The sequence below is a fragment of the Vulpes vulpes genome, chromosome 12 (assembly GCF_048418805.1).
Source record: "Vulpes vulpes isolate BD-2025 chromosome 12, VulVul3, whole genome shotgun sequence".
Taxonomy (NCBI): domain Eukaryota; kingdom Metazoa; phylum Chordata; class Mammalia; order Carnivora; family Canidae; genus Vulpes; species Vulpes vulpes.
This window is the reverse complement of record NC_132791.1, coordinates 165,805,447-165,826,941: the sequence shown is the minus strand read 5'-3', so window position 1 is coordinate 165,826,941 and position 21,495 is coordinate 165,805,447. Positions and strand designations below refer to the sequence as shown.

Below are 21,495 nucleotides of genomic sequence, written 5' to 3'. Positions count from 1 at the left end.
GTGTGTGGAGGGTGAGGGTTAGAGTTAGCTCACTCTGCATCTTCCAGTTTGGTTGGAGATGGACGTGAGATGGATCTGCCCTGCAAAGCTCTGAGCTGGTGGCCAGAGGGGAGACGTATCAGAAGCTGCCGAGGGAGCAGATGCAGATGAGTGAGAAGAGACCCAGAGACCAAGTCCTGGACCTTCCAAAGTTTTGGGGGCAGAAGAGGGCCTCAGGGAGTGAAGGGGCAGCAGGGAAGGCAGGTGGTGGGGAGCAGAAGGGACGTGGGGCCTGGCAGTGCATGCTTGCCAGCCTGCTGGCCTCTCGACCAAGCTGGGCTCCCTGCAGAGGTAGGTTCCCCACCTGCCAAGGCTTCCTGTACCTGAGCCTGAGCCCATCCCACAGCTCTGAAACCTTGCATCCTGACTGTGAAGATTTGGCTCTAAAAATAGGTGCCATGTGGGGGAGGAGACAGGTGGGAAGCGGTGCCCCTGCCCCCCTGGCTGCCGGCATCCTGGCACACAGCCGTCTGGCCTGGCAGTTCCCTCAGCTGGCAGAGGCCTGGTGCATCCTGGCACATCCCCAGCAGAGAACAGGCTGGCAACTTGGCAGGCCGCCCCCAGGGAGCCCCTGCCTCACCTCTACTGTGCATGCCCCAAGAGCCAGCTGTGTGACGTGAGCCTCACTGCCTGGCCGCCTGGCCCCACACTGGCCTTTCCAACCCCTGCACACCTTTGGGCAGGTCTTGTGATCTGTCCGTGCTTCCCACTCCTCCTCCAGACAGTGCCCATTCCGTGGGGCCGTGCGAGGATCTCAAGGGTGCAAATATACCAAAGGCCTTATGTGGCTGGGGTAGGTCAAGCTCAGTGGGTGTGGTGATCCTCATTGGCTTTCATCCTCTCAGCTTTGCTCGGGGACCTTGCCTCCACCTGCACGCTGGTATCACCTCCTCACCTGGCCTCCCAGGTGGCCTTCGGGTGCATCCCCAGGGGCAGGTGACGCATCTCTGTGATTCACTCCCCAACCTTTCCTGCAGCACAATGACACCTCACCCCTGCTCTGTCTGTGTCAGGTGGGGCCACGTAGCATCTTGGCCGGTGCAAGGTGTGGCGACTGAGGTTTGCTCTGTTGAGCAGCATCATTGGCGCCTGAGGGGGCTCATTCTGTGTCCCAGGATGAGAAGTGCCACAGCCAGCCTGTCCCTGCCAACTAGTACTGTGAGCAAGAAGTAAACTTGGTTAGAAGCCCCAGGGTCGGGGTTGTTTGTTACTGTCGCAGAGCTGACCAGCACACCAGACAGTATCAGCTTCCTGCCCGCTGCACAGACCCTTGTTTTTTTTTTGTTTTTTTTTTTTGCACAGACCCTTGTTAACATCAGCTCTCCAGACAGTAAACAGTAAATGCACAGGTCTTACCTATGTAGGCCAATAAGAGTGTGCCGCCGTGTGAGCCCATACTCTCCTCTCTCCAGGCAAGATAGAACATGCCCGTCACTTGGTACCTCCTTAAAATCAATTCCCCTACCCCAGTTCAATCACCCCCCTGATTTCTCTCCTAATGGGGCAACTGGACTGTTGCAGTAACAGGACCATGGGGTACATGTTTTCTGTGCCCAGTGTCGTGGCTTGTCATGGTGTTCTTGTGAACGCACTCTGGGTTGTGTGCACATTTTACGACGACAAATACGGCTGCTGTGAAATCTGGTGTACGAAACCCTTTGTGAGCACATGGCTTCCCTTCTGGAAAGTCCCCTGTGAGTAAAACTGCTGGTTACATACACAGTATATTTACTTTTGTAAGAAATTTCCAAACCGGTTTCTCAAGTAGTTGGCCTAGTTTCATGTTCCCACTGGCACATCGAGGGTTCCAATGGTTCCCCTTCCTTGCTGACATCGGATATGGTCAGGTTTTGTGTTTTCTGTTTTAAATTGTTATCTTTTTAGTTGATGTGCAATGACAGCCAGTTGGGAGTTTTAACTGGCATTTCTCTGACGACCAGTGATGTTGAGCATCTTCTCATGTGCTTGTTGGCCATCAGTACCTTTTACACCAGTGTCTATACACATTTGGGCCACATCTTATTGGGTGTTTGTATTCTTATTAAGAATATATAATGGGTTGGGATGCCTGGGGGGCTCAGCGGTTTAGTGCCTGTCTTTGGCTGAGGGCGTACTCCTGGAGACCTGGGATCAAGTCCTACATCAGGCTCCCTGCATGGGGCCTGCTCCTCCCTCTGCCTGTGTCTCTGCCTCCCTCTCTCTCTCTCTCTCTCTCTCGTTCTGTCTCTCAAGAATAAATAAATAAAATCTTTAAAAAAAAAAAAAAAAAAGAATCTATAATGGGGCAGCCCAGGTGGCTCAGCGGATTAGCGCCGCCTTCAGGCCAGGGCCCAATCCTGGAGATCTGGGATCGAGTCCCAAGTCAGGCTTCCTGCATGGAGCCTGCTTCTCCCTCTGCCTGTGTCTCTGCCTCTCTCTGTCTTTCTGTGTTTCTAATGAATAAATAAATAAAATCTTTAAAAAATAAAAAAGAATCTATAAGAATTCTTTATAAATTATCAATACAGATTGTCATATATGTGTACTGTTTATTTCCTCTGCGATTCGCCTTTCTGTTTTCTTAATGGTGACTTTGATGAGCACAAGGCTTTCATTTTGATGAAATCCTATTATTTTTTTCTTGTGTAGCAAATGCCTTCTGTGTCCTAAGGAAGGAATCTTGCTGGGAGATGTTTCTCCCATTCCCTCCCAGATGTCTGGTTTGCTTGTACAAACTGGTCCAGGACCCACTTCCTGCCCTATGGGGCTCCCAGGAGAGCCACCTGCCTTGCCCGAGGCCCGAGGCCTTCCTCGTCACAGCCAGGTCTGGGCCCGGGAGTCCAAGTCTGCTGTGCTGACAGGGCTGTTCGGCCCTGGGGTCGGTGCCATGTTGCCCCCCACCCCCTGGACGAGAGTCCTGAGGCCCATAGGCTGCAGCCTGAAACAGCAGATGTGTCTTCTCCCATGGCTCCATAGGTGGAAGGACTGTGGTGGACCAGGTGAGCAGGCTTGGGGATCTGGTCTGGGCTCCGACCCAGGAGACAGAGCACTAGGGCTGAGCCGAAGGGTGTTTGCAGGGGGAATCATCAGGTCTGTTGACCCCAGGGCAAAACTGCAGCTGGGGGTGTTGGGGTGTGTGGCCGTGTCTCACAGCCCAGGGCGGGAGGGAAGTTGGAAACATCTGGGTGTGTGGTTTGGTTGCTGGGATTGGGGGCAGAGAGGGCAGAGTACCAAAGGTGTTAGCCAGGGAGGTTCCTGGGTGAAACCAGGTGAGGGGCAAGAGCAGCATGGCTGGCCAGAGCCCTGTAGGTGTGTGGGCTCAGGGGGACACTAGGACGGCAGGGCTGGGCTGGGGCTCCCAGGAGGCTTACATTTCTCTCGAACAGAACAGTCCAAGGCCCATGAGATTCACCAGGGCTGGAGGCTGGGCCCTGGCTGGGACGGAGGGGAAGCCTGCCCTGCCCGCTTCTGCTCAGCATTCTGGGTAGGGGGTGCGTCCTGGGCTGGGGGTGGGTCCTAGGCACGGGGTGGGGGTGGGCAGGAAGGAAGATGGGCTGTTCTGAGGCTGGCGGAGCTGTAAGCACAGTTTGGACAGACCCTAGCTGGAGTCTGGCTCCAGGGATCACAGGGCATATCGCCACGGCACATAGATCCTCTGATTTCCTCTTTCTGGAACAACCAAAGCCACATCAATCCCAAGCCCCCCTGCAATGGCCTCTGATGACTACACCGTATATGAGCACTAGCTTGCGTTGCATCCGGCAAACACGGGCCTCCTGAGTCCCTAGGCCCACGGAGGAGACCACCATGTTAGTCAGGGTGGGGGGCCAGGCTTGTGGCTGGAGTAACTTTCCCCCACTCAGGCGAACTTGGATGTCAGTGGAGGTCCCCACAAGGCTGCTCGGATCTCCTGAAGCCATTGTCTCAGGATCTCCAGGGAGGAGATGCAGCCCCAGGTGGCATGCACCCCCCTAACCACAGGGGCTGGGGAACATAGGGGTGCATGGGGCTCAAGGATTGTACAGCTGTCCAGTTGCTTTGGGTCCTGAGCCCAGCACCCAGGAAGACTTCTGCGCCCAGGTTCCTGCACACCCACACACCCCAAGTCTTCCACTTGGGTTCATTTGCTCATGCAACTAATGTTTGCAGAGCACCTGTATGGTAGCAGGTGCCAGGCTCGCTGCTGTGGATTTGCACTGAACCTGGAGGGGGTGTCAGCTAGGTGGGGGTGGTGTAAGTGCCCAGAACAGCCCAAACTAATGGCCCTAGACTGGCGCTTAGACAACCAGAACCTCTCCTCCCCTCCGCCCACCCCAGACTTGGAGGCTGGAGTCTGAGATCCAGGCAGGGACACACACCCTCTTGGAGGCTCCAGGGGAGGGTCCTTCCTGCCTCATCCAGTTCCCGGAGGCCAGGCGTCCTTGGGTTTGGGGCTGCACCCTTCCACCCCTGTCCTCATGCGGCCTCTCCCATGTGTCTGAATCTCTTATACAGACTTCAGTCATTGGATTTAGGCTACCCCAATTTAGGATGGTGTCATCTTGAGACTCAGCACTTGATCACATCTGCAAAGACCCACTTTTTAAACAAGGTCACATTTACAGGTTTTGGAGTCAGGATGCAGACATGTTTTGGGGGACACCCTATTCAACCCATTTCAGAGGAATGAATGACATTAAACCAGGCACTGGGTGGGGGTCTGGGGGGGGGGTACTTGGCCCTGGTGCCCTCCCGCGTCACACACGCTGCCCTGGCTAATCCTGCAATGAAGCTCTGACCTCCCCTGCCCTGCAGAGGAGGGAAGGAGTCAGCGAGGCGGGCAACTGTTGGTGCATTCCTTGGAGCCAGCTCCGTCCCGGACACAGATGCATCTGCAAAGACCGGGCCACTTGGCAATCCCTCTCTGTCACGAGTCACCAGCACAGACCAAGGTGACAGCGGCTGATAACCTCTTGGAAGCTGGGTTTCCTCGCCTGGAAAGGGGAGATAATCACATCTCCCCCGGATCAGTGGAGATGGCCCAGGAGAAGGAGGCTTGCCGTGGCTGTTCCCCACCTGTGACGGGTTCCTCTCCCGAGTGGGCCTGGCTCCCACTCCCCCGGGGGCCCCAGGGGTGCCAGTGGAGGCTCATCAGGGCCAGACTGGGAGGACCTGGGCCCAGGGTATGCCACCCTCGGGGAAGGACGGGGTGGGAGCGGGATTAGGGAGAAGATGGGGTGCACGAGGGGGCATGGGGGATGGAACCCCTGACTCCCTTCCTCACCTCACCACCCCCTCCTCCCCAGCCCTGCCAAGGGACAAGGGAGGCAGAAAGATAGAGGCAACCAAAGAAAATGCTCCTTGAAAGACATGAAAATGAAGTCAATAAAAGAGATAAAAATGGAAATATCAAGACAGCAACTTCTCTTCTGATTACAAAGCAGGCGGCGGGGGTGGGGGGGCGGGCGCCCCACAGAAGCAGCTGCACAGCCGGCCGGCCTGATAAGGGCCAGCAGCCTGGGCCCGTGAGATAAAGCTACGCGGCCGCCTCCAGCCGGCCTGGCCATCAATATTCACACGGCCCACGACTGGGGCTCCAGATAGAAGATGCGCAGACTGCGGCTGTGCTGCCGAGACCTTATTAATCTGCTCGCGGGCATTTAAATGCCGTGGAAAACGCGAGTTTAGTGCAGCCGTCAAGAGCTTGACACTTCATCACTTTCTCTCCCGCCCGCCCCTCTCCCTGGCCATTGTCTCCCTCTGGAAGTGAAGTTTTCAGATGCAGGTGGGGGTGGGGGGTGGGAGTGGGGTTGGGGGTGGGGACAGGTCCAGGCCACCCCCCCCCCCCCCGCCCCTGCAGGAGGGAGGGGCCTGCAGAGGTCACACCTGCTGGGGAAGCAGGCAGGCAACAGCCCCAGTCAGGGGCTTTCAGGGCTTTAGGGGCCACATTGACTCGGAGGAACTGGCTGGACATTGGTACCAAGGCTCCACTGTGCGCAGGCCACAGCAGGGCAGGGCAGGGGGGCTGAGCGGCGGGGGGGGGGGGGGGGGGGGGGGGTGTGCTCACTCTTCTGGGTGTGTCAGGGGCGGGGTGCAGCCTTTTCCTCCTGAGCCGACAGCCTGCTGGCAGACACAAAAGCTGAACACACAATCATACAAACAGATTTACAATTACGGGAAAGGCACGGTAAGGGATGTGACACGGGTGGAGAGGCGGGGGTGGGAAGGGAAGCTGTCCACACCCCTCTCTCGCTCAGACTCCTCATGGCTCCCACCCTCTAAGTGAAAAATCTCAAGGGCCCCAGAGGTCCCAGCCTTCTTTCCTCATCTTTGGTGTGCTTGTTTCTTTTTAATGCCAGGCTTGCTCTGCATAGGGCCTTTGCATGTGCTGGGCTGCCTCCCAGGGGCCCTTTCCTCCAGTTGTCTGCCTGCCTTGCCTCCTTCAAGTCTTTGCCAGATGTCACCTCCACAGAGAGGCCTTTCTTTTGAGGATGGGGATAGCAGGCAGAGGCAGAGAGAGACTCTCAAGCAGATTCCCTGCTGAGCACAGAGCCCTTTCTGGGGCTTGATCTCACAACCCTGAGATCATGACCTAAGCTGAAACCAAGAGTCAGACACTTAACTAACTGAGCTGCCCAGGCGCCCTGAGAGGCCTTTCTTAACCACACCCTCACCTCCCTAATCCCTTTCACGTGTGGTCCCCATCCCCACCACACTCACGCAGCATAGGAACAGGTGTCTGCATCCACTTTACCCACTGCTGGAAACTCAGAGCTTAGAACAGTGCCTGGCACATAGTAGGTGTCCAGTACATACTCACTGCTGAAGGAGAAAGGCCGTCATGGAGGCACCTCAGTGAGGTGCTGGGATGACAATTGGTGGGGTCATGTCAAGGGATCTGGGGTTAGACTAACTGCACCCCAGCACGCAGAACCCACACACACGGCTCGTGCACAGAGAAACTGCCCAAGAAGCATGCTCCCTTAAAAAAAAAAAAGAAGAAGCATGCTCCCAAGTGGGCTCCCAGTTGGGCTCCTGGGTGGGCAGCCAGGAGACAATGAGACGGGCAGGTTCCCAGGTGTCATGCATGGAAAAAGCAAGGGCAGAGTGCTCTCATACCTCTACACCAGTACATGCTGGTTGCATCCCAATCCCAGTGACGGCTTGCATGGACAGCATGGCCCTACTAACTGGAACCTAAGCAAAAGACCTCTGAAAGCAGACACTGGAGCAACTGCAGGCTTCCCCAAGGCTGTTCCCCACCCTGCGACTGCTGCCCTGACCCATCACCCCTTTCCTTGCTCACGCTTCTCTCCGTGTTACAATCTCCAGGACTCTCCTGTCAAGACTTATCTCAGCCAGGTTCCTGTGGATGGGCCAAGGGGAGATGGAACACCCCTTTTGCCAAAAGAGGATACTAAATCCTCCCACCAGACAGACAGGACATTGGAGGGAGGCTGGCTCACTCCAGGCCCTGGTCCCTGGGTGCTCTTCTTCCAGGTGGGGTTCTTCCCATCAGCAGCAGGACTTTTTAGAACTGTAGTCTAAGAGATTACCTTTCTGGGTTAAGACCAACATTTAAATATTTAAAAACCGGGGATCCCTGGGTGACTCAGCGGTTTGGTGCCTGCCTTAGGCCCAGGGTGTGATCCTGGAGTCCCGGGATCGAATCCCACATCGGGCTTCCTGCATGGAGCCTGCTTCTCCCTCTGCCTGTGTCTCTCCCTCTCCCTCTCTCTCTTTCATGAATAAATAAATAAAATCTTAAAAAAAAATTTAAAAACCTATTAGGAGGCATTGCAGATGGAAAAGATAAATGCTGTTTGTGAAATGGCATTTGGGTTTGGGGATGTATATATGAGTGTACAGATGGCTGGTACCACTCACAGTCCAGCCTGCACTCTTCTCTTGCTTTACACACGTTCACGTGCCCAGTGATCCTGTGAGGTGGGCACTCTTGTCTTCTCCATCCCACAGCTCAGCAAACAGACCTTGGACTTTGGAGCTTCAGGCCAGGTGCATATGCCCCCAGTTGGATGTACTCAGAGGAGTCCCCTCTCCTCTCTGAGTCTCCGTTTTCTCATCTGTAAATATGGACATAATGCTGGAGACTTCCCAACAAGGATGCTGTGAGGTGCAAGCAGGACACAGCACTCAGGAGATGGGTGCTGCTGTCAGACCCCCCATGCAGCATGTGCCTGCTCCCCTGGCCTCCTCTGGCCCAGAAACAGATGGGGTGAGGCCTTGTCTCCTCCTGGCTGAGCCAAGCACAGGCAAGCACAATTGAGGGAGACATACAGAACACAGGGGAGACCTGAAAAAGAACAAGGGGCATAAGAGCAGCCAAAGTCCTACTTCTAATTCTCGAGGTACACATTTGAGTTTAGAAGAACCTCCCAAAGTCTTCTGTAAGCGCCAGACAGACGCTGCACATTAGGGCGGTGGCCTTCCGGCCAGCAGTGGCCAGTCTCTCACAGCATCTGTCCTTGTGGCTGCTCTTCATCTCACGGACTACCCATGCCATGAGCTTCCCTCCCTCAAGGCCAGGCTGCTTCTGCATCTGGCTTCACCCATAAGCAAATGTCAAGTCACCCAGTCCAGAGCTCCTAGTCAGCAGGAAAGCTCTGTGCAAATATCAGCAATCATTAATAATCATTAATGAAAATTATAAATACATGCAAATTATGGGAGGAAGATTTTCTGGAGAGCAGGTATCCAACTGGACACAAGGACCCTTGGCTGATCCCCCTGCTTTTCCCTCTTCCTGACCACAGGATTCAGCTCTTGCATGCAGGCCAGCTGTGGGTTAGTTCAGGGTACTTGAGATAGTTCACAGTGGTTCTGGGACAGACCCAGCTCTCCAACAAATGTGTAATTCTGATGGATAGGTAGCCCCAGTGTTCCCAAGTATAAAGTCAGGTGGTGGGAGAGTGGTATCCAAAACTGGTCAACATTCCCTCTCTTCCTTGCATGGAGCAGGCAGGGAGTGGCGGGGGGAGGAGGGGTTTGTGTAGGTTTGGCTCCTGCTCCTCCTTGTTCCAGCTGTGGGACCCTGGGCAGGGCACTCCTTGCTCCAAACCTCAGTGTTCTCGTCTGCAAAGTGGGCACAATAGTGCTGTGCTCATAGGACATCATGAGGCCTGAGTGAGCTAATACATGTGCCTGCAGCAAACCGGACACACACGTGTCACACGCCTGTTGCTGCTGTGGCCACAGCCCCATTGTACTGGGTGATGAACAAACGAATGAACAGAGTCCTGGGCAGTGGTGACCGGGTCCCATGAGGCTGTAAAATCTGGGGGCAGAGGTCCCTCTTGCATGGTTCCTCTGTCCGTGGTGCTGAACCTAGGTACCCTGCCTACCACCTCCCAGCGGTCCGAGCCAGGTGACAGGGAGACAGGATGGGGGACAATAATGGGACCTGGGGGCATTTCCACTGACACTTCACCAGGAGAGAAGAGGAACTTTTGTTTTCAAGGCAGTTTTTAACAGTCCTGGTTTCTCAGGAGGGTATTTATCACACTGTTATTTGCCACCATTCTCCTTCCCACCTGCTCCAGCTGTGGGTCCCTGAGCAGGTCTGTGCAAGTGTCCACCAGAGCAGAGCCAGAGAAGCAGACTCACCGAGTGTGTGTGTGTGTGTGTGTGTGTGTGTGTGTGCGCTTATGTGTGATATATGGATATATGTGTGGGGGATATATGTGGCCCACACCAGATACATGTGGATGCATTGCAGCGATCTGACCACAGGCAGTTTGGCACCTGATTAAACAGCTTTGTGGGGCTGCTGTCTGATGTTAGAAGACTTAGTGATGTGAAATGGGGAAAGAGGGTAAGCTGCTCCCCAAATTGAGCCAGAGCCCCACAGATACCCTAGTGTGGCCAGTGGTTGTGCCTATGACCCAGGGTGTCCAGCAGGTGCTGGGCTACACTGCCCCATCTAACAGATCAGAGTTGGTGAAGAAGGGTAGGGGATAATGGCTCAGTGGCAGGCCTGGCCACATGCCACAGGTGACTCTACAGATCAGGGACAAGAGGTAGCTTCCCCTCCAAATCCCCTGAGAGACTCTCACTCTGGGCCCACTACATCTAAAACCCACAGGGTATTTGGGGAAATGCAGCCAGGCTTGGCAGGCCCACTTGTGACAAAGCTGCCATTGTGAGGAGGTGACAGCCAAGGCCTGGCAGGCCACCTGTGGTTTGCGGTCAGCTCCTCTTGGGTCAGAGCAGGCCTCTCACCTGGGCATCTGACTTGTATCTTGACTACTGGTCCTTGGGGTGGAAACTGCCAACCTGTGTGGCTGACTATGCCCCTTGGAGGGCTGACACCAGGCCTGGCTTTCCCCCATCTGCTGAGCCCCCTACATCTGCTGATCCTGGCAGCCCCAGCTCCATGAGGGGAGGCCACCTGCCTCCAGGGCCCATTGTGAGTGGAGCTTTGCTTCTTCTTGCTCATCTGTTAATGTGGGAAGCCGTCTGCTGGCTTCTCCTGATGCCAGTAAGGACAGAGCCTGTGTGCCGAGGACCCACACAGGTATGCGTGCTGGGATGAACCCCAGCAAATGTCCTCCCCAGGCCCGAGGCAAAAGGACTTAGAATTATAAACAGCAACTTGTTCATTTTCTCCACCAGCATCTGGGGCCCACTGTGTGCCAGGGAAATGCAGAGATGAAGGAACAGTCCAGAGTGTAAGGCCCATGTGTTGAGAGAAAGACGGACGCAGCCAGTAGGATATCACACATGGTCCTCACAGCCAGGTGGTGCCTTGAAAATCCAGTGTGGCCAATGCGGGTCGTCCCCCACACCAGTGTATTCATGGTCCCTGTCCAGAATGCCGTGTCCAGAAAGGTTCTGATGCCGTGTTTCAGACTATCTGCAAAGAAAACTGGGATCAGGGACGCCTGGGCAGCTCAGTGGTTGAGCGTCTGACTTCAGCCCAGGGCATAATCCTGGAGTCCTGGGATTGAGTCCCACATCAGGCTCCTGCATGCAGCCTGCTTCTGTCTCTGCCTATGTCTCTGCCTCTCTCTCTCTCTCTCTCTCTCTGTCTCTCATGAATAAATAAGTAAAATCCTTAAAAGAAAGAAGAAAGAAAGAAAGAAAGAAAGAAAGAAAGAAAGAAAGAAAGAAAGAAAAAAAGAAAGAAAGAGAGAAAGAAAGAAAGAAAGAGAGAGAGAAAGAAAACAGTTTTGTCTGCCATAGTCACACTACTAGGAAATTTTGGGTTGAGGGGTGCCAGGTATGGATACTTTATGGGAAGCTGAGGTCCAGAAAGTTGCAGTGGCTTGTGCAAGGTTTTGGAACAAGTTGTCTGCAGGAATGAGACCAGAAATTGGCCGTTCTCTCCTAATTTGGATTCTGTCCAAGACATCACAGTGTATTCAAGTGAGCTAGACACAGGGAGGGTGGATGTCTGGGGTTTGTGTCCTCACTGGTTCTGTGACCCTTGCAGTAGCTTAGTCCTCCTGCAAGGCTGGTGGAGACAAAGTGCAAACAGACTCCTGCAGTGACCCCCGCTTCTACTGAGGCCTTGCCCTCAACATTGCCGATTTCCCTGAGACTAAGCGGCTTACCGGACCTTTAATTGCCCAACCCCCACCCCAGGCTTAACTCCATTGAGTGGCTCAGCTATTCCCAGAAGCATTCATGGCAGGAATGCCCAGAAAAGGCACTGGAAGAATCAGACAGAGAGGCTGTCCCTGGGGAAAGGGGTTGGCCCAGAGTTGTCCAGTGTAGGTCCTAAACCCAAGTAGGGAACGAGGACTAAGTTTCTATTCCTGCATCAAGAAGAAGAGAGATTTGCACAACTGTGGTTTTAGCTCATCTCTGTTGTGTCTTAGGCACACACACGGCTAAGATCACTCTGTCTAAAACTAGGTGCCGGAATTTTGTGTAGAAAGCTTACCAATCTAGGAAGATAAGCCTCTACTTTGTTCTCATGGACGCACAGTATTCACTCACTCGCTCATCTACCATCACCACCTTCTCATTCATTCACCTACCCATCTATCCATCCATCCATCCTCCCATCCCTCCTTTCCCTCCCCAACCACATATCCACAGAGTTTGTGCTGTATGACCAGGCACTGTGCCAGTCTATGGGAACTACAACAATGAACAAGACCCTATCCTTGAGCTTCTGATCCAATGTAAGGTTCCAGGCAAGGGTGCACTCATCCTGGGGACTACATAAGTAATCCCCTGGGGTGCAAGAAGGAAACAGTCCCTCTGTTTGTGTGCATTTTCCCCATCTCTTATTATTTATTTATTTATTTATTTATTTATTTATTTATTTATTTATGATTTTATTTTATTTATTCATAAGAGAAACAAAGAGAGAGAGAGAGAGGCAGAGACACAGGCAGAGGGAGAAGCAGGCTCCATGCTGGGAACCCAACGTGGGACTTGATCCCAGGACTCCAGGATCATGCCCTGGACTGAAGGCAGCACTGAGCCACTGAACCACCCGGGTTGCCCACCCCCCATCTCTTATTTAAATGACTCCTGCCATGTATCTCTTTTACAGTGCATAAAGCAGTGCTCAACATATCCTTCTGCCAGGGGCTGTGATCAAGGGAGTGATTGGGAGGTTCAGCTGGCTGAAGAACTGGGTGGCAATCCAGCTGAAGGAGTGAAGGGGCCTCCAAGAACAGCTCAGCTGCAGGATACAGGGTGTTTAGACCTAGGAGGTCTTCTTGGGGGAGGTAAGGATTCATTTGGGTCTTGGGCAGAACAAACACAAGTGGGACAGGGTGGTGAACTGGCACTTGGCAGGACTGGAGAACACAGAGGTGCCCAGGCCACTGAGTGCACTGAGTGTTGGGGCAGGGATGTAGCAGGAGGGGTGGGGAGGGGCAAGATAGGTGCGGTCTTTGATGTGGGTTAGCTTTAGCTCCACCCTGGTGGGTGATAGGAGCTGCTGAAGGAGGATGAGGGAACCAGATCTCCCCTAGGACCATGTACACAGTTCTGAGGGGCCGGGGGAGGGGAAGCTGGCATCTGGGGCAGCGCAGGCATCCACTGAAGAACAGGAGACAGAGGCTGCCCATGGTGGCCATGTGTCAGGCTTTCAGTGAATAACAAACACCCCGAATCTCAGTGGTCAGAAACAATGGTGATTTATTTCTCATGACTTCAAATTGACTGTTTCGGCCTAGGTTTACACCTGCTTCTGCTTACACCAACGAGTCTGTGGGCTGGACAGATCACAGAGGCCTCACTCACAGGCTTGAGAGATGGTGCCGGACATGCCCCAAGGCCTCCATGAGCTAGACCAGCCTCCTTCCCTGGTGTTCTCAGGGTGATGCTCCAAGAGGGTGAAGTGGTGGCTGCACCAGACTCCAGATTCAAACATCACTTCAGCCACGTCCTGTTGGCTAAACCAAGTCAGAAGCCCATGTGGGCTTGAGGGTGGGACCCACTCCACCTCTTCATGGAGGGAGCCCAAAAATCCTTTGCAGTCACATTTGATGGATGATGGGCATCCCAGCATTGGGGCAGTGTCTGTGGAGCGCTCACATGTGCTTACTGAACACCTGGCTGTGGAGGGCTTCAGGAAGAACAGAGGCGAGAGGCAGGCATCTTCATGGGTGCAGACAGATGAAAGAGCAGGACACATGGATGGGAAGTGCAGGGGCTCTGTGCAGTTGCAACAAGAGGATGGGGGTGGGCTTGAGGAGTGAGAAGACTCTGGATCTGATTCTGAGGGTGACAGGGATGGGGAAAGGCTCCAGAAGGGCAGAGAAGGGGAAGAGGACTGTTAGGAGCCAGCCAGGTGAGTGATGGGGGAACCTGACCCTGCAGGGAGTTAGGGAGATGGTGAGGATGAGGAGAAAGCTATGCAGGAGGTGGTGGGACTGGGCATCCGTCTGCATGGCCCAGCGAGGCACTCGGGGCACCCTCAGCTCTGGCCTCCCATTCACTTCCTATCTGTAGTGCCCCTTCCAGGAGCCCTTTCCTAGTTCCCAAGGGATCTTCAGCGGGACTATGGCCCCACAGCCACCCCGGCTCTGTCTCTTCATCCCTACCCAGGCCAAGCCTCCAGCCCGGAGAGGAGAGAGAAGAGGAGAGATCCTCAGATCAAGAAGCCACTAGGGAGAGCTTTTAAAAATGCAATTAAATAGAAAATAATTAAATCCAATTAAAAATGAACCATGGGGGAGTTCTGGGGGCCTCCATGTGAAAGCTCAGGCTGTCTCCATCCTGTGTTGGCAGCCTTCCCAGTGTTCATGAGTCGGATGTTTAAGGTGGAATGAGAAAGGCCAGGCACCCCCAACACCCTCAGGGCTCAGACACTGCTTGCCTTGGACCCATCCATCCTTTCCTACCCCTGAAGCTCCCCCCAAGCCTGTCCCTTCATCCTTTGGGATGCCTAATAGTCTTACTCTTGCCAAATGCCAAAAAAGCATCTGAAATTCATTCACTTAGGGCTGCCATCCATGCCACCCAAGTGCTCGTCTGGCAGATTTGCCAGTTCCATCCTATCTGGGATGGTGGACCTCTGGACTCTGAATTTATAGTAAGCCCCAGGTGATTCTGGCAACTAGAAGCTGTGGTCCAGTGCCCTCCTTGAGAAATAATCTATGGCCTAGAGAGGAGGTGTGGCCCAATGCTGCACAGGGAGCCTGGGGCAGTGGGATGGAGCTTGGTGGAAGGTTCTCTGGCCAGAATCTGGGGTAAGGTGAAGGAGATGGGAACAAGCCTGCTGGAATGGGCTTCCTCCCCTGACTCATCCACTATCACATGTGGCCACAGCTGTTTGCCAGGTGAGGGCTGAGTCCTGGGCTGAGAGTCTCCCGAGACTGTCTCCTCAGGGTACAGCGCTGAGTAGGTGCGTGTCTGTGAGACTGAGCTGCTCAGGACCATATCAGCAGAATGGACCTTGGAGGGGCCAGCTCTGCCAGGGTCATCTGCACTCTGTCAAGGAGCAGCACCTTGCCCTTTGCATTACGAGCACCTGGTCTCAGGGGCTCAGGTAGAGAGCCCCTCTAGGGTGCCTGTCTGCCTCCAGATAATGCTCCAAAGTCATCAATGGCCAGAAATCTCCTTCTTAGAGGGAGGGCAGTGTCTGGAGAAGGCACTCTTTTTATTATACACACAAAAAATAGTGTTAAATGGAGATTAAGAGCCTACAAGTGCAGTACAAGAAAGCCATGAAAAAAAAAAGAAAGAAAAGGAAAGGAAAAAGAAAGCCATCAAAACGTCCCTTCTGTTTCTCACCTCCAGGGCCTCAGTGTTCCCACATCCTTCCAGGACAGCTGTGCACAGGCAAGCACCTGGGTGACTGCATGGTCACATAATATCCATGTGTGTGCGCATATGCGAGCCACCAGCCCATGAGCACGTCTGCATCGTCCATCCTGTCCCCACCTGAATGGCAGCACATGGCAGGGCAGTGAGTTCCAACTGTTGCTGGCATTGCAATCACCCAGAGAAAGAAGCATGGCTCCACCCCAGAGATCCTGAGCTCATCTCAGGAGGTACCTGGGCAGTTGTCATTCCATATATAATTTTATTCTGAGGATTTTAATATTCAACCAGTGCTGAATATCCTGTGGTAGAACCCAGTGGAAAGCCTTGCTGCTTTTCCTTTGACACGTCTGGACAGGAAAAACACCACATGCCCCAAGCTAGCCTATCAGGGGTGAATTCCTGGGGCAGACTGGGTGGGTCACAGGACGCTCAGTGAAGTCTTGCACAATGGGGAGAGGGCGGGGGTCTTCCAGCTTGCAGGTGGGGAGCAGCCACACTGGGCTAGATGGGAGCAGGCTGGGTTACTAGCATGGTTATTTACCTGTTCAAAGCTGAAGGGAAGGATGCATGTGGCTATGAAGCAGTCACAGGGTGGATGGGGCAAGCATTTTAGATATGCTCTCTCCACCTGCCTCCCACCCTCTTTCCACTTGCAGAGGCTGAACGCTGACAGCCAATCCTGGACTCTCCTGAGGCTCCCGTTCTGGATGCAGGGGAGGCCCCACCAACTAGCTATTTTCAGAGAAAGTGGACAGGTCCTGGTGAAATCACAAGCCACAATTATCTCTAGCTCCAGGTTTTATGGGGCAGGCCTAGAAGTGGCCGGCAGCCCACCATCCGGAGCTTGGCCAGCCCCCTAAACAGTGAGGTGGTATGGAAAACACAGTCTTCTGGAGGATGAGCACCAGGACTGGTCAACATTGTCCTTAGCATGAGGACCTACATGGTTGTAGTTTCCCTGTCCTCAGAGAGAACAGAGGAGGGACTGAGCTGATGGGAGGTGTTGCTGCACAATCTGGAATCTAGCCCTCTAAATGCCACCAGGGAGTGAGAGCCTCACACAGCAGGGAACATAGTCCCACCCATCAGCAAACCCTGGAGAGCTAGCCATGTGGCCCTGGCCCACTGCAGGCTGGAGGGCAGTCTCCATACTGGTGGCAGGCAGGCAGGCATGCATCAGGCACGTGGCTGGGGTAGGGGCTAGGCTTCCCTTTAGGGTGATGAGGAGGCCGGCAATCCATCTAGGGCATGCACACTGGGTGGACAGACTGCAGCTTGGGCCCATCTGTGCAGCCTCACTCTTTGCAGGCTGTGGAAGCTCTGGGACTCAGGACAGAGCGGAGGCTGGAGGCCAAAGCCCCAGGTCCTGGGGGATGGAAGAGGGGCGCTCCCGAGGGGGAGGCAGGGATGGCGGTAGCCCTGGGAGCATCGTCACTGAAGTGCAGGGCTCAGCAGGCTTTTGCTGCTCACCATCTGTCTGTCCAGCCCGAGGCCAGGATGGGAGCGGCAGGGCGTGGGGGCACCGACCTCCATGGTACTCCTGCCAGGTGCCAGAAGGCTGCCTGACCTTTGCGCACCACTCTACAGGCAGCTCACACCCCAAGGCTGGTGCACGGGGGCCTGGACCCTGGGTCTCCCCACGCCCAGCTTCTCCGTGGAGAGGGTGTCCCTGGGCGGCCCGGGGCCAGGGGTCATGGGCACCTGGCCCCTCTCCCTGCCAGGCAGCCCCGCTCCAGGGATGGAGCTGCAGGGGGCACCGGCCTCTTGCCTGCCCGGCCGTCTTCCAGCCCTTCCCTCCACGCCCCACTCCCCGGTAGCTCACCCGCCCCACTCCCCGGTAGCTCACCATAAGGGCAGAGCCGTGCGGAGAGGCCGGCCTCCCGGGCGGGCGCAGGCATCACCGGGCCCCAGCCTTGGTCCTCCACCTGCTGCAGTGCCTTCAGGTGCCCCGTGGGGCGGCTCCCTCGCCAGCGGTGCCTCCGGAGCTCGTGGACGGACGCCCATTGGGTGCAGCATGTGTCCGACACTCCAGGTGGGGAGGAACTTACAGCATCCGGTGGTGGGGGCAGTGGCCAAGGAGCCTGAGGGGTAAGGGCCTGCGGGTGAGGCCGGGCCAGAGCCTGGGGGGTGCCAGGAGCACTGGCTTCCGCAGGTCAGGTCCCAGGGGGTGGGGGGGGCACTGATTCCTCAGCCTCTCCTCCTGTCTCAGGTGGGCTCCAGGAGGGGCTGGGGTCTGGAGCCAGTATCCCTCCGCTCACCTGGCTGGAACACCAGAGCTGTTCAGGGCTAGGTGGGGCTGCAGGCCACGGCTTGGGGAGGGGGGCGGTGTGTGTGTGAGCAAGCCACAGCTTGGGGAGGTGGTTGCAGGCCATGGCTGGGGGTGGCGGCTGCCTGAGAGGGCTGCAGCCTGCTCCTCCACTGGCCCAGGGATCCCAGGGGCTGCCCATGGGAGCACGGGAAGGACAGGTGAGGTCAGCAGAGATCAGATGAGCTAGTGGGCCGGGAGGAGGATGTGACTGTAGCTGAGACACCTTCCTAGGAGCCCCCTGGGTGGCGGGCCTCATGCCTGCTGCCAGACCTTTCCTCTCCCTAAGGCAGTGGTGGCTGGCCTGTTGAAGACACTGTGGCCTTTTGTCTCCAGCAGGGAGGAACCAGATGTGGGGGGCCACTTGAGCTCTGTTTCGGTCCCAGCTCTGCGGCCAGCCAGCTTTCTGACCTTTCCTGAGCTGCGTCAGCGCTTCCTCTGGTATGGGGGCCATGCCTGCTGCACAGACCTGCTTTGAGAATGAGGCGGGAGGACAAGGATGTGGTATCAGCTGCTGCCTTGCCCATGGCTCTGCCCACCTCTGGGCCGGGGACCCTAACAGCAGCCCACCCCCTGCCCTTCTTTCAACTTACCCTTCAGCGGTTGGTTCAGAGATGAGCATGTGACCCAAGATGAGGGAGACTTCAGGAGACCGCCTTTCTAGCTCTTATGGGAGATCTGTAGGAAGACAAACCACTGTTCTCTATGCTAGTTACCCATGTCTGGGTGTGAGGTTTGGGATCAAGAGTCATCTTGGTACCAGCCTCATCTTGGACTGTGGCATGTCTGAGGCTAAGAAGTTAGGCTTCCCTGCTTTCGAGGATGCTGGCAGAGGACATGAGACTTCTGATCAGAGCCAGGGAGCTTTCTTGGTTGTGGTGCAGGCAGAAGCTTGTGTTCTGGCTTTGGGGGCTTCCCTTCTGCCTGAGTCCCATGGGTGTGATCCAGATGGATGCTGTGCGTGCAGGGAGTCTGAGGAATGGTGCGCTGAGCTAGACTTAGTGACCTAGCTTGCCTGACTTTTCCTCCAGAAAACGAACAACTTTGCCCTTGACTTTGGAAAGGAGATTGCCTGTGCCAAGGCTGTTTGCTAACCAGGCATCCTCGATAATATGGTTGGGACCCAGAGTTGTCAGTGCCCCACCCTGCAAGGTGTGCAGAACTGTGACAGACCCAGGGAAGCAGTGGCTGGGTGACCATGTGAAGGAATCTGGGTCTCTGATGACATTATGAAGCTGCTGAGTCAGCCCCAGTGGGATCCTGCCCATTGCTGAACCATGTTTGGATAGGTAATGTTTCCTTACACTGTATGCTTGTGGAGTGCCGCCTAAAGCACCAGAAGCAACCTGCCATCTGCTCCAACAGGCTTTACTTGGTCTTACCTCTGCTTTGTTTTTTGTTTTTTGATGGTTTTTTTTTTTTTGGTCTTTTTTTTTTTTTTTTTTTTTGGTCTTACTGCTGTTAACCGTGTGGTCTGAGACGGTAATTAAAACCCTGTACTTGTCTTGCTGGGGTGTGGTGAGAGCCAAGTGAGGTTCTGTAGGCAAGTGTTGAGAAAGCCAGAACATGTTGGTGGGAAGACACGATTATCTCCACTCTTCCACTTCACCCCTGGTTGGAGATGGGGACTTGAACTGGTTTCCTGGGTCTTTGTTACAGCAGCTGAAGTAAGGGCAGGTGTAGGAAGGAGGGCACCACCCCCCACCCCCAGCAACTCTGGTTGAACTTGTGTGGGAAAGGCCACGACCTAGCCAAACGTTGCGGGCACTGAAACTTGGAGGCAGAGTAGGTGGAGGAACTTAATGCTCTGCCAGGTGGGGGGCTGCAGACGGAACGTTGTGTCCTCCAAGTTCCTAAGTTGGACCAAGCACCCAGTGTGATGGCATCAGGAGGGGTGGGTGGGAGCCTCATGATGGGATTAGAGTCCTGACGGCAGAGCCCCCAGGGGGCGTGCCCGTGCCCTGCCTGCCCTGTGAGTACACAGTAAGCGAGTACCATATGTGAATTAGGAAGTGGGTCCTCCCCAGACACAAGATTGGCAGCACCCTGGGCCTGGACTTGCAGCCCCCTGGGCTGTGAGAGATCAGCCACCTCAAGGAACTGACCGTGCAGGATGGGGAGAGATGAAGGCCATCCATGGGTGTGTCTATGTTCCCTGTCAGCGGGCAATGCCAGCAATTTTACAGGTCACTGGTGAGCAGGTGAGCTGCCCCACATCCTCACCAGGACTTGCTTCATTGGTCTTTTAACTGCAGCCTCTCTGGTGGGTGAGGAGTGGAGTCTCAACGAAGGTTGAACTTTTCCTGTGTCTATGGGCTTTTGGGGGGATCTTCTTTTGTGAAAGATCAAAATCACTTGCTTGTTTTACTTCCTGATTGGTAGGAGTTCTTTATGTGTTTGCGGGGCATGGTCTGACATGTGGTGGTGACTAGGGTGGGGGGTGACACTCCTGCCTTGCCGGGGCCTGTGTGCAGCACCGGGGCCTGCCCGTGCCCAGCCTTGTGTAGCTCTTCCCGGCACCCTGAGCCCACTCCCCTCTCCCAGCCCAGCACTTCCCAGAAAAACACACACACACGAGCGGCTTGTGGTGTCCTGCAGGAAACAGAGCAGTTCCCTTTTGTTTGACACAATACCTGCACACTCAGCTGATCCTGGTTTTAGGAGTTTCTGTGAATGTCTTATGGAAGTTGCGAGGTGTGTTCTGAGACAAGAGTGGAGTGTGCTGCCCAGTCTAATCCTGATCCAGAGGTGAGGCATTGTGGACGCAGAGTTTTAAACACACACTCACCGTGGAGACACATAGATGCCACACATACATCCACATGCTCATCCACATGCCACTCACGTATTTATATGTACGTGCACATGTACCACACACATATATACATGCTTATACACGTATCACACCACACATATGCATACATACACCATGCACGCACACCACCCACATACATATACATCACATACATATAGACATCACACACACCACGCATATGGACACACCACACATGCCCTACATACATGTATATATGCTCATGTACACCACACATGCACACACCACACCTTGTGTTCCTTGGGGACTGCTGTTCAGGGCCTGGGTAGCACATCCTTAGCACTAGCCTTGGTGACTCTCCCCCCTGCAAAGTCTTCCTCTGCTCCACAGGCTCTCAATTCTTAGGAGCTGGGGTCTGCATCAGCGGGGGATGGAGAGTGCCGCACACCTTTGGACCTACCTGAAAGGTCCCCTCTGTTAGTCTGGCTTCCTGTCCCCCAAACTCAGGCCCTCTTCCATCTGGGCCTGGGGCTCCTGGCCTCCCACAGCCTCTAAGACACCCGTTCCTCCTCACCTCTCATCCTCCCTCCTCCACCACTTGAGGCTGGCTCTGCCATGCATCACACTCCCCATGTTCGGCAACAGCTGGCTGAGCTTAATTAAGCCCCACAGTGCGGGTTTCCACCTGGTGAGGAATTAACAACAATAACAAAATAGTAAATATCCAAGGGATGGGGTGTGAAGAGGTGAGCTGCGGGATGGGGAGCCCCCTAAAATAGCCTGCAGGTCCTGGCTGTCACCGACCAGTCCAGGCACGACATGACCAGCCCTTGCCATTCCTCCCACTGGGATGGTGGCCTCTGTCTTCAGGTGCATTCGTGTCTTTCCCTGTGGGAGAGGCAGGCCACAAGCAGCCTCACTCCACAAGTAAGAAGGCCTGGGCTCCAGAAGGCTCCATCTAGGGCATGAGCACGTTCGTAACTCACTGAGATCTAGGCAGAATGACATGTAGGCTGTGATTGAGGTCCACGTGCAGTATGCTTTGGGAGTGGGGAGGAAGGGGTCCTGGATTTGCTGTGGGCATTGTCTTCACTTTCCACAGAGGGGATGTGGGCAGAGGCATTCCCAGCAGAAGGGGCCCAGAACTGGGACTGGGAAGAACTGCAGA

At 54.9% G+C, this 21,495-nt stretch overlaps 1 long non-coding RNA gene across 1 annotated transcript in view; it reads right to left on the bottom strand.

Annotated features, from left to right (window-relative positions):
• Positions 1-13,101: 13,101 nt before the first annotated feature.
• LOC140594779 (uncharacterized) overlaps positions 13,102-21,495 on the bottom strand; it is a 28,258-nt gene continuing 19,864 nt past the window's right edge. The window contains exons 2-4 of the long non-coding RNA XR_011996084.1: positions 18,148-18,232; positions 17,096-17,330; positions 13,102-15,366 (exon numbers count right to left, since the gene is read on the bottom strand). This is a non-coding gene — a long non-coding RNA (uncharacterized lncRNA). The remainder of the gene's footprint in view (positions 15,367-17,095; positions 17,331-18,147; positions 18,233-21,495) is intronic.